Here is a 13,651-nt window from a genome sequence, read left to right as displayed (position 1 = left end):
AGCTGGTAGATATATACGTTTTGAATGGTTTGCCTTAGAGAGGCGAAGACTTTACTCTATTCGGGACTAGGCCAGGTGGCCAGTCTGTTGATAGCCTCCGGCTAGAGTTCTGCAACAACCAGGCTAGAGACAAAGGGATAGACATTAAAACCATATCCCGTCTTGAACTCATGGTGATCGTGTTTACTATTACCAGGCTTTGCGGGAGTGCCGCACTACATATTGCCACCGGATCCCAGATGCGGATGGCAGTTGACTGCTTTCGAGGCACCATCTTCAACTGGTGCGATGCTGTGTTGGCTAATGTAAAAGGCCAACTGACCAGAGCCAAGAACGGACAACTGAAGACCTTTGGTTATGGGGCTTTGGTTGTGAGCTTTAGTCTAGAGAGGGTCCCAATGTTGGTCCCGCAGCACCTTACTGTTGGAGCTGGGCTTCCTCGAGAGCCCAAATTGATGCGATGGGTTGCAGTTATGGCCCGTCATCTTGACGAGGGGACAGAGGTCGTTCGATTCAAACCTGAGTATTTCCATTGGTTGGAAAACCAGGTTTTTGCTATTCAGGACTTCCCTTACGCTGGGGTAGATTTTCGCGGTGACCCAGACATGGCTCTTCCACTAGGAGAGCAATGGGATGACTCAGGTAAAATCATTTTCAACATTTTCCTATTTAATTTTTTTTTTTTTTTTTTTATTTATTTATTTATTTATTTTTTTTTATGTCGTCCCAAAACTGATAGTAAAAGTTTCAAATGCAGATGTGGGTCCATAGTGACTAGCCACTCTCCGGCCTTACGAGAGGAAACAACTAGCTGCAGCGGCGCTAGCCCCACAGGACGAATCAGCAGACCTTGGCCGAGTTGGAGAGTCATCTAGAGCGCTTGACATGGGACATTCCACAGACCGGTATAGATGACATTCCTCGTCGAATACAGCACTATGTGATCGGGGTCCTAGGGCCTTTTAGGAGGTTCCTTTGTAAGGTGGACCGTACAGTGGTTTCTTATCAAGATCATCACCAGTGATAGGATGATCGCCTATTGTAGACACATATGACATTTTTGCTTTTTGTACTTATCATTTTTGTTGATCAACCTATGATTGAGGACGACGTATATTTTGACACACTCCTATATATATCACTATTACCGGCTTATCTTGTAAAACATGTTATGGAATGCTTTTAAATTTACATGTATGATTATTGAAAATGTCTACTTAACATTCGAGACGCAATTGCATCTGCTAATGTATTTAAAGATCTTGGAATATGCTAATATTCAATATAATCAAATTCACGTTCCAAGAGATGCACTCTCAAAAATAATCTCAATAACATTGGATTTCTAATGGCATACACTCTATTAAGCTGTAATACAATGAGTTTAGAATCTAACCTCACTATCAAACTCCGAATCCCAAATGAAATAGATTCAGATAATAACTCAATCACTGCACTATACTCTGTAATGTTGTTCGTTGTTTGACTGAGGCTTACCCCATGCATAGATACCAACTCGTCAGGGGGCGAATAGATAACCCAAGCTACGGAAGAAATGTTCCGTGTATTACGACAAGCACCATCAGCAAAACCAATGTATGTTTGGAGAGGCATCGACATCTGCAATATCAAGAGTAAAACCAAGATATGCAGGAATAATGACGAAAAACACTCTCTAAGCTAAGCACACTTTTTAAACTAAAACACACCAGCTAGAAAGAAAACTATCCTAACTAAAAATCTCCATACCCATCCTTTAAGCATAATAGCTCTTCAGGTAAAGACCATTTCTGGGTTTACCTAAAGAGTCCCCGTCAGAGTCTGCCAATTCATAGGCCCCTTTTGCTAGCTTTCGCTTGACAACATAGGGACCATGCCACATAGGAACGAATTTTCCAGCGTCTAATTTATCATTAGCTTGATCGTACAATAAGACTAGATCTCCTTCCGAAAAATTTCGAGGGGTCACATTTCGATCATACTGAGCTTTAATATGTTTTGCATGAGTTTCAATCGCCAATGCAACATCATGTCGATTATCATCTAATTGAGCCAAGTATAACAAACGTTTTTCCTCTTCGGAAGTGGCTGGAAGTAACTCGATGGCCATTTGCAATGACGGGATTTTGCATTCAATGGGTAACACAGCTTCCAGACCATAAACTAGTTGGAAAGGAGTGAACCCTGTTGATGTTTTTATGGAGGTTCGATATGCCCAAAGTGCTGAAAATAGCATGTTATGCCAGTTCAACCGATGAATCCCAATGATTTGTCAGATCATGATGACTAAAACTTTGTTGATGGATTCAACCAGACCATTAGCATGTGGATAATAAGGAGCTGAACTATTGTGATGCAAGCCAAGCTGGCCTGTAAGTTTGGTCATCATAACGTTTCGAAAATGATGCCCATGATCAGTGATAATCGCTTGTGGAACACCAAACCTAGCAATTATATGATTGAACATGAAAATTGCAGCTGTTTTGCCGTCTGCCTCAAATTTAGGCATCGCCTCGGCCCACTTCGTAAAATAATCTACCGCAAGGATGATATACGCATGCCCCCCGGCCGAGTGAGGGTTACATGTAATAAAATCGATACCCCATTTGGCAAAAGGACCAACGACAATTATAAGGTGGAGAGGAGTAGGTGGAGCGTGCATCTTTCGATCAAAAATTTGGCAGTTGTGGCATTTTCGAACCGCATTAATACAATCTTTAAACAAAGACGACCAAAAGTAGCCAGTGCGCAATATCTTTTGGGTCGTGGCATACCCAGACATATGACCGCCACATGCTCCAGAGTGACAGTCATTTAGAACCCTTTCAGCTTCCTTGTGAGTTAAACAACGTCGAAAAACAGAGTCCGCCCCACGGCAATAAAGAGTATCTCCAATAATTCTAAATTGTTGGGACTGGAATCGTATTTTTCGGTGTTCTGACCTTGAAATTTCTGGCCAAAAGGATTGGGTCTGGAGATAAATGATGATATCCCCATACCACGGATCTAAAGTCCTGATTAGAAACAAGGATTCGTCCGCAATGGGCTCCTCTGCCACAGTTTCCGTGTTAGCACGCAGGAAGTCACACATTAACTTCGCAAAAACTAAAGATTTCTTAGACTTAGATTTTTCAAATTCCAAGTCAAACTCCTGCAGGATCACAATCCATTTGGAGTACTTGCCCCCTAGCAATTGCTTGGTCAAAATGTAGATCATAGGGTTGCAATTAGAAATTACTGTAGTTTTACGTAGTAAAATGTAGTGATGAAAACATTGGATAGCTTGAACAGCTGCCAATGCCAATTTCTCCACATGTGAGTATTTTAGCTTAGTTTGATTTAAAGTTCGACTAAGGTAATATATCACATGTTCAGTACCGAATTCATCTTCCTGAACTAAGACCATTCCAATGGTGGAATGAGAGGCGGCGAGATACAAGAAGTAGTCCTGGTTGTAGTTGGGAGGATGCAATAACGGTGCATGGGTCAACACGTGCTTCAGTGCATAAAAAGATTTCTGATCTATCTCATCCCAATAGAATGGAGTATTCTATTTCAACAACCAGGTAAAACCCTTTGTAACCTCGGCGTAGTTAGGAATGAATCATCATAAAAAGTTTGCTTTCCCTTGCAAACTTTGGAGTTGGCAAAGACTCGAAGGAGGAGGCAATTTGATAATAGCTTCAACCTTCGAGGGATCAACGCGAATGCCAGATTTTGAAACAACAAACCCCAGCAATCGACCTGTTTCTATACAGAAAACGCACTTGTGTGGATTCAACCTAATCCGATAATGCCTACACCTCATAAAGATTGCTCGTAAATGGATGAGATGATCAGCTCGATGTAATGAATGAGCAGGCAAATCATCGAGATAGGGTTGCACAATGTGCTTGATGTCATGAAACGCATAAGACATAGCCCTTTGAAAAGTTGCCCCTGCATTCTTGAGCCCAAAAGGTAATTTGCAATAAGCAAATGTCCCCCATGGACAAATGAAAGCCATTTTCGGTTGATCGGCAGGTAGAATATTGATTTGATTGTATTCGGAAAAACCATCCATGAAGGAGAATATTTCGTTGCCGTCACAATCATCAATGATTTGATCGATATAGGGAGTTGGGTAATTGTCCTTTGGACAAGCTCGATTAATGTCCCTATAATTGATACATATTCTTATTGTCCCTTGCTTTTTGTTAACTGGAACAATATTCAATACCCAATCCGTTAACGGAATCGGTAAATGAAACCTGCTTTGAGTAATTTTTCAACTTCTACTTTAATGGCAGCAGCTTTTCTTGGGTGAATCTGACGCAAATGTTGCCGGACGGGTTTAGCGTCCGGGTAAGTTTTGATTTCATGAACAACAATTGCGGGGTCAATTCCTGGCGTTTCCTCATATGACCAGGCAAACACATCGCGGAATTCTTGAAATAGGGCCTTATATATTTGAATTTCATCTTCTGGACACGAGGCAACTATATCAATGTTTTCAACAATTCTAGGCTTAACCGAAATGTCAATAGGAATAATTCGAGAAATGTTTCCCAAATTTAACTCTGAATCAGGATTTTTAATTGGATTCTGAGGTTCCTTGACATATTCAGTCGTAAAAATTGATGAAAAATCATTTTCAAAACGATCATTCTCGGGTAAGAACGAAGATTTGTGATGGAGATCTTCCCATGGTAAATAATCTACACATAGGATTTCACGAATTTGCTCATCAGAGTGAACAAGTTCGGAAAACGTTGTTGAATCCGAGTTTGATGTGAAAAGTGATTCCTCATGGACCACATTCATTAAGTCATTTTTGGTTGAAGATGGGTCGAAAAGCGACTGCACGGCCTGATAACAATTTCATATGGACTCAAAGGCATAACATCACCAAATGAGTCTATCTCAGATTCAGAAGGTACGATCCAAGGATCATCATAAACAATGGTGTCTGATGAAATCATATGAATGGTTGCAAAAGAAGACGATGCGTTGATCAGAGGAAAAGGAAAAGTTCCCAGTAAACTGGCATCTTTAACTAGTCCTACTCCAACATCCTTATACGAGATAGTTGTTTTACCGACATGCTGAATACTTTCAGAAGAGGCTGGGTCGGATGAAAAGTAAGCCCGCTGGTCTATTGTTACGATCTTTCCGTTATGAGGAAACTTTATAACCCGAAAGACCGATGAAACGACAACTGTCATAGCGTAAGACCAACTACGACCCAAGAGAAGGTTGTAATCTAGAGGGGCATCAACCACCTCCACATCTGGATTAACAGTTTTTCCTTCAACCCCTATAGGTAAATCCTGTAGAATGCCAAAAGAATGAAACCCACGGCCATCAAAGGCCTTTAGAATCGTTGGGGATTGATTTAGTGAAGGAGAACCAAGCGATCTCCAACACTGTATCGACAAAATACATGTTGAGGCTCCCTCATCAATCACAGTCCTATGAATAGGTCTGTTTTTGACTATCACTGGGAACTGGAAAGCCATTTGATGAGGTAAGCGCGGTGTACTATTTTCTAGATCGAAAATTATTAGGTTCGAGTCCTGAATGTCAACAACTCCTATAGCTGACAAAAGTAATTTACGCTGTGCTGGACATGATTGCAGCACTTCCAAAGCCGACATTGCTGAAGGTGAAACAGCTAAATCCTCAACAATGTTATAGTTCTGAGCCGCTCTCGCATGTGGATTGAAAGCTAACTTTCGAAGTATACCCTTGGCGGGCGGTTTGATTACTAAGTCTGGATTAGGTTTCTCGATCTGTAGTGGATCGGAACTGGGAGCTGAGGTTGATGGGTTAGAATGAGAAGATTTTGCTTCTTTACCATCAACAGGACCTTTACTACCATAATCATGCGATCGAGTCGCAATCCTAACATGGGACATCATCAGTATGGGTTCTTCATTGGCATTCGAGGAAGAACCTATCATCTTACTGTCTTGACTTGGAAAAGGATCCTTCAAAATAGCAAGCATTTGGGAACCTTTGACAATCTTCGCAACCTTTGCATGATGAGGGCAGTCTCTTGTAAAATGCTCTTCGTCACAAATGAGACAAGGATAACGAGGTTTGTGTTTCTCATCATTTGATTCCACTTTTTCTGGTTTCTATTTTGAATTTTTATCTGTTTTATTTTTCTTCTTCCATTTCTTCTTACCACCGGATTTTGATTTGGATGTAGATGACTCTACAACATGAATATCGGCGGAAATCTCTCTGGAAGAATCTCCTGTCGGGGAATCTGGCAAGGTTATGATAGGAGAAGAATTCTTGGAAGACTTCTTCTTACTTTTGGTGTTAACCGTACCAATCATACCATCAGCGGCATGAGACCTTGAAGGAGCTGCAGCGATTTGATTTTGCTTAGGAAGATCGGGGATTTTCTCGTGTAACGTACCTGACTGAGTATAAACCAAGTCAAGGTACTATGCTTGAGAAATTACTTGCTCCTCAGTAACGACTCCGGCCTTAGCTACATCCTCAGTGATCTTTGGCAATAAAGATTTTACAAACCATTCAGCTAAGATCTGATCCGGAATAAAAACCTTCACTAAACGCCGTCGACGTCTCCATTCATGAATATGATCCGAAATGTAAGTGGACGTCGATTACTTTAATGAAGTTAGTAATTCCGTGCCATTGTCATATCTGACTGGCAACTGAAAATGAGTTAAAAATGAGGTAGCTAACTGACTAAAGTTATAAAAAGTGGCTCGCGGTAACTCAATGTACCACTTGGCCGCAAGACCAATTAGAGTGCAGTGGAAAAGCCTTAAACAGATTGAATCATCTGAAATGGAGTTAAAAGCACACCAGAGGTGATAAGTCATCACATGGTTTGACGGGTCCTCTCCTGATTTGCCTTCAAACTTAGGAATATCACTAGGCAACTTATTCGGCATTAGCAGCCAAAACGGAAGATAATTAATGGGATCTTTCGTTAGGCGCGACAAGTCAGGCAAGTCCAAAGTTGCGATAAACAGTAACTGACGATTAGGGTCCCTAAAACTCTGGGTCATGAGACCAGCCCTAGGAGGAGGATATCCAGGATAACTAGGAATTGGAATTGCGTTTGGGATATTGTATCCTCCCGGAAAACCAGGATTAACCGGACCATACTGGGGTTGTTGAGGTTGTTGTTATGTATACCCAGGGTACGGTTGATACTGATAGACTGGTTGCTGCATAGCAGGACCGAATTGGTACTGTCCTTGGTACGGTTGATAAGTAAATTGTGGTTGACTTGTGACAACCGTACTTGAAACAGGTTGTCCTATAGGCATCTGAACTGAAGTTTGAATTGTGGATCCAGACTGAGGTAAAGACGTCTGAGGAGTAGATACAGGAACAGTAGAAACCAGAGTTGTCGATACTCCAGAAGTAGGTGGGGTAGATTGAACAGATGTTGCAGCAGTTACAGCAGCCATTTGAGGCGGAGTACGAGGCGTACTAGGCCCAGACTAAGAAACTACCGAAGGTACAGAAGTTTGAATAGTAGACTAGACAGGTTGCTGGGGTGAATCAGAAACTAATGGTTGTCCAGTTTGAGATGACAACTGTACATTCGGTTACAAGACCTGTTGAGTTTGCGATGGATCCCACACTAAGTTCATTCCAGGGTACGGACCCATAACAGGTGGAGAATATTGAGGACCATAACCAGGTTGAGGGTAGGGTTGATAATTCAAAGGTACATTTCCCGTTCCTTGAACATATGATTGATTGAAGGGTGGTTGGAAACCTTGGTTCGAGTACTGACCTTGGGGTTGATACCCTTGAGGCACGTACTGATACTGGGGTTGACCTTGAGGTACATATTGATACTGGGGTTGAGCTTGAGGTAGATATTGAGTCTGGGGTTGACCTTGAGGAACGTACTGTCCCGTAGGTATGTACTGTCCTTGAGGTTGCCCCCCAGGCACAAATTGGGTACCTTGAGGTTGCCCCCTAGGCGATAATTGAGGATTTTGAGGCTGCCCCCCAAGCGGTAACTGGCCACCTTGAGGTTGAGGATTAGGAATAGTACGTGACATCATGAGAATATTTTCTACACTCAACGACTTAGTATCATTTTTTCCAGTTAATAACCCTTGTTTAATGGGTTGAGGAGATGCTCCCGCAAAAGTACCAGAAAGTGACTGATACCCAGAAGGAACAGAAGGACTGCCATACAAAAAGGATTCTGGTGATTGAGTAAACATGGACGACTGTCTTGACATATTTAACGGAGGATAGTAACCTCTAGGTGTCGGGTGATAAGGAATACGAGGTGGTGAAAAACCTAGCCCCGAGTTTTCTAAAAAAAGAGTCAATGAAAGATACCAAGCACTGCTCCTAGGTGGACTGTAAAAAATTGATTCATGCTCCCTAAGTTCAATAACAGGTTGATTTTCAGGGATAGGGATGCCTACTTCTTCTTCTGGAGTAGCAAGTTCTTCGATAGCTATAAGTCCAGAAGGAAGATTTTGGGTAATTATTCTTTCTACCCTGGGTGAACGAGGACCATTAGAAGTTAGAGAGGTAAACCCCGATGTTGGAGTAGCAGAAAATTCACTTTTAGGTTCGAATATTTCAGGTTCCTCACCTATATCACTAGTAGATGAAAAGCTACCAGTAATTTCGGAAACAGAAACCGATTGTGGATTATAATCTGCTACTAAAGCTGGAAAATCAGGATGTACCACCAAAGAAGACTCTCCTTCTTCAGGTGACCCAACTCTACTGTCTCTAGGAGTTACGAGGGCTCTTAACCCTTCAGGCTGGCTCAGTGAAAACTCAGGAGGTTGGCCCCGAAGTCTACGGGACTTCCTCGGTAATTCAACCACGATTAAAAAATTTTAACTACTTCACACGCAAACAAAGTAAAATCTCAATGAAAACCACCTAAAGCCTCTAAAGAACCAAACAAATTTGAATCACACGCCTAAATAATCTAGGAGATCAAACCACACACAAACAGTAACTTTCCGTACTAAAAACACTAGTTGGTGATGAAGCCCAACGTCGCAGAATTCAATACAGAAATGGCGGTTGGAACAGTTACCCCGGCAACCTGCTTAATGAATAGACTGGCACAAGTTCCTCCACTAAACCATCTCGAGTGAAGAGAACCCCCCAGAAAATCCAAGTGAGTCTAGCCGACGTCTGCTCCAGGTACAGTGGGATCTTCCCACCACTGTCACCTTAGGAAGGATCCTATAGAATATGGTCACTAAGGTTACCAACAGAAACAAATATACTTGGGGGAACAGTCTACGATCCGATACACATGCAAGGGCAGAGTAACAAGCTCAATCCCCTTGAAGGCTCCTTGACATAATCCAAGGTTTACCAACAAGTGACCCTAGGCTCCTCGACAATGGTTAATCCGAGGTTTACCGTTTTTAATACGTGAATATCTGGCATCGTTCCCAATGAGGAAGGATTGATTCCCACACTGGTTCGGACACGATCTCGTGCTTCTCCTTTAAGAGGAGCTTTCCTAGAGTACAGATGCAACAATTGGATTTTTCTTCTATCGCAAGATACAACTACTTGTTTGTTTTACTGTCTTGGAGAGTTAATTACTCCCTACTCCAAGACACTAGCCTAAGCTATATTGGTGTCTAGATAGATTTTACTTTAAGCGTTATTTTTATTGGTTTTTATTTAAGTCAAGAGGTGCAGAGATGAAACTCGTGGTGTGAAGACTCGAATCGAAATCACTAAAAAATGCACTTAAGATGATTAAGCAATCTTTTCCCTTCAATGAACTTCTAGCTAGGAAAGAGTTTGAGAATGCAAATACTTGTAAACACAAATCTTTCTTAACAAACAAATTAAAAGAAGAGCTTTTTGTCTTTTCCAATGCACTTAAAACGAGACAACTAGTTATTTTCACAAAAATTTCCCTTTTCTTTCAAAACACTCAAACACTACAAAAACAAACTTTTTCCAAAAGAGATTTTTTATTTTTTATAAAACACTCAAAACTATGGAAATGACTAATCTTGAGATCTATAAACTATAAAAACCTATTTGAAGTCAAAGCTTACAAGATGTCTTTTTCAAGGATGTTTTACTTAGCTACAAGCAAACTAAGGACTAATTTGTCTAGAATCATAAATCAGTCAAAAAACAACCAATTTTTGTTTTCTTTTCTAAAAATGAAATCCAAACTTTTAACACAAGCTTTTTCGAAGTTTCGTAAAGAGAAAACACAAGGTGGATTCCTCAACAAAGGTAGATTTTGCAAATGGTCAGACTCATAAGAAGGCTAGTAAAAACCAAGGTGATCTGAGGTTTCTACAGCTTCTAAGCTCAGAGCTACTACAAGACCAAAATGAAAACCAAACCCAACAATTAAAACTTCTAGGAATTTCACCTAAAACCCTAACACCAATGGAATTAACCTAAGAAAAGCTTCTGACAAGTTATATGCAGGTCTGGGTAGGGGATAATAACATCTAAACAAAAACTAAGCTGACTAACAGAGAAAATCTTAGGTTTTCCAAAATTTTGACAGGGTCCGCAGGCCCACAGTTAACACAGGTGCAGTACCGCTCTGTGCTAAAAGCAAAAGTGCGGATAGGTCCGCACTGTGTCCCAAGCCGAGGGTGCGGTCCTCTCCCAAAGTTATGAAAAACAAAAAATAATCCTAGATCTACTAAATCTACCCAATTCCACACACAACAAGCCAAAAACAGAAACAAAAACACAGTTTCTCAGGTCAAAGTAAAAACAAGGAAAAAATCAAGTCCCCAGTATGGTCGCCATTTTGTCACACGGAATGAGTCGATCTTGCGGACAAGATAGACCTTCCTAGAATCTAACGATATCTAGTGACAAGCAAGCCAATCAAAAACTATCTTTCTCTAAATATGCATTTATAAACAAAGGCAAACAAGTGTTTAGGCCTACCTTGGGTCCAATGCAAGTTTGTGGAAGCCTCGCTCCTTTGATCCAAACGAGCTCCCTTAGTGCGAATCTGCAAACACAAACAAGTAAACAAATTAAATAGCACCTGAAAAGCCAATATCATAAAGCATACTTAACATGATGATCAAGGAATTCATGAAACAAATGACATAAGACAATTTGTTGAGAAAAATGAATCTGATTGTATTAATTCAAATCAAAGAAGAACTTTACAACTTGTGCCTTGATGCTGTACAAGCTCCTCCTAGGGTCCAACAAGAAGTCTCCTCTACTTTGACAAGTTTTACTCTCTTCCCAATGAAGCCAAAAAGGTATGTGATCTCTCCTCTCAAGGTTAACTAGGAAGTCTTAATTCCACCAGCATTTACCCTAAAAAATGTTCAGCTTCTAACCTCCCTAGCAACCAACCCAATGCCTTAATTTATAGTGCAATGGAGGGAAGTTACTAGGTCCTCCTTCAAAGGGATAGCTCCTCTCATCAAGGGATTAGCTCCTTCTCTTTTGGGATGCATGAACCACCTAAGAGCGACCAATCCACGTCAAAATTCCTTCTAGAATCATCTAGAATTAACCCAAAGTGAGTTTTTTAGAATAAACTTGTGCCTTTTTGACTTTCACAGGGGTCTGCACCCACTCCTTTAGGGATAGAGCGGGCAGGTCCACAGTTTTTGTGAACAGGGTGTGCGGGACCGCAGGCAATAGTGAGAGAAAGTGCGGAACCAGAGATTTGTTGATTTTCAATGTCTTTCTCTCATTTTCAAAGCTTGACTTGAAGAGTTGAGGTCTAAGACTTGCTTAGGAGGACAGTACAAGTGATGATAGATCCATACTGACTGCAAATAGTCATGGTGACGATATTTTTGTGTAACAAGAGTCGTGTTATTCTTTTGAAAAATATCGTTGTAGACTTGACATGCACTTAGGGGGAGTGTATCCTGGTCCACCCGTTTCCCTTGATGTCAAAGGGGGAGAGTATTTTGGTGTTGCATGTTATCTCTAACAGTTTCTACAACTTGCAGTAATCAACACCATCATGGTTGCCATCAAGTCCAAAAGGGGAGATTGTTGGCATTATGATACTAGTATTGTCGTTGAAGGAAACTCACTCACAGTGTAACAAGTCCATTCAGAGGTAACAAGGCATTCGTACAAAAGAATAGAAGATGGAAGTAAAGTCTACTAATTAGAATGAAGAAGTTGCAGGTAAATGATGGTGTAAATTAGTTTAAGATGTATACGCATGTCCACTTAGTCAAAACAACGTATACATGCTAGTTCACAGAGGAAAAGGAACATATATGTATACACACACTTTCACAAGAATAAAAGATCGTATATGTTGGAAAATCAAGGAAATTCAAGAGGAGATAATACTAGGGGTCAATACCATGGTATTAGCCCACAATATTGAGTGAAGTAATGAATATTTGATCCTGTCCAAGAATACCACGGGTCCTAAGTGGTTTTGGTCCAAGGTATTGGGAAAAGCCTAAAACTATATAAGGAGGAGAAGATCATAAGGCCATAGTGTGCAAGTGAAAGGGTTTCTAAGGAATACTTCTATCTGAAGTATGTTTTATGTTGCAAGGGCTTTGTTTATGATTTTATTTGAAATATTTTGTGCACCTTGAATTCAGTGTTGGATCAGGATCATGAGACCTGAAATGACTTATCATTTAATGATATGATATTGGTTGGGCTAGATCTGATTATGTATACCTGTTTTATTCTTTAAATATCATGATTTGGGTTTGTCTGAAGTCTGGAATAGCATCGAAGTTATAAGTAAGTGTTTGTAGATCTACACACTGGTTCATCTTGGTAAAAGCACGTGTACACACAGGTTCTACTTTTCCAAGTAGCATATACAAAAGAAAAGCCTATTCTTCAGATCTGACTGATCTATCTGATCAATTCTATTGTTTTACTGCTGTCTATCAATAAAGTCTTCTTAGATTTGAACGAAAAACTGAATGCATAAGGAGTTTGGTATCTGATTGATTGATTATATAAGTGAGAAGGTTAATCTCTACTACTGCCTGTGTAAAACTCTGTAAATTGATAGTAGATGGTCAGTATATTCCTGGTTGATACAGACTTGATTCAGAAGTTTTATGTTTCAGTAGTTTTGAAGGTATACACATGTTTGATTAAAGGAAGTAGCGTATACATTCTAATGCATGATTTTTGAGGTTGCAGCTGGTTCTGAATGATGATGTAGGTTCTGGGTTCAACACAATATTTTGGTGACAGTGATCTGACTGTTCAGATTAACTGATTATTTGGTTGATGTAGTTTTGAAAGTTCTGATGGGTCCAATATGAAAATTTGATGAAACGAGGCCTTCACGTGTATTGTTGTGTGCTAGGGGCATCAAGTTTGAAAATTTATGAAACGTTGTCCCTGGAAGAAGAGAGAAGGTTGTAGCCTTCTGTAGGCTGGCACCTACGTACTAATAAACACATTGGCTAGTACAAGAGCTAGGGGGTTGCAGCTCCCTTCAAGTAGAAGCTAGAAAATGAGAGAATATTGTAGCCTTCTGTAGGTGGGTGCCTGCCTACTGGTATGAGTTTGCACCAGTACAAGATTGTAAACAAATTTTCTTTTTATTAAAAGAAGACAGAGACGAAAGCAACAGGTGGTTTTTCTCCTGTATTGGGTTTCCACCTTAAATCTTTGTGTTCATGTGTTGATTATGTGTGATTGTTTATTATGGTTTTAC

The sequence above is a fragment of the Pinus tabuliformis genome, chromosome Q (assembly GCF_031772625.1).
Source record: "Pinus tabuliformis cultivar Carrire ecotype Pingquan chromosome Q, CPIR1, whole genome shotgun sequence".
Classification (NCBI taxonomy): Eukaryota; Viridiplantae; Streptophyta; class Pinopsida; order Pinales; family Pinaceae; genus Pinus; species Pinus tabuliformis.
Note: the sequence above shows the minus strand (reverse complement) of the source record.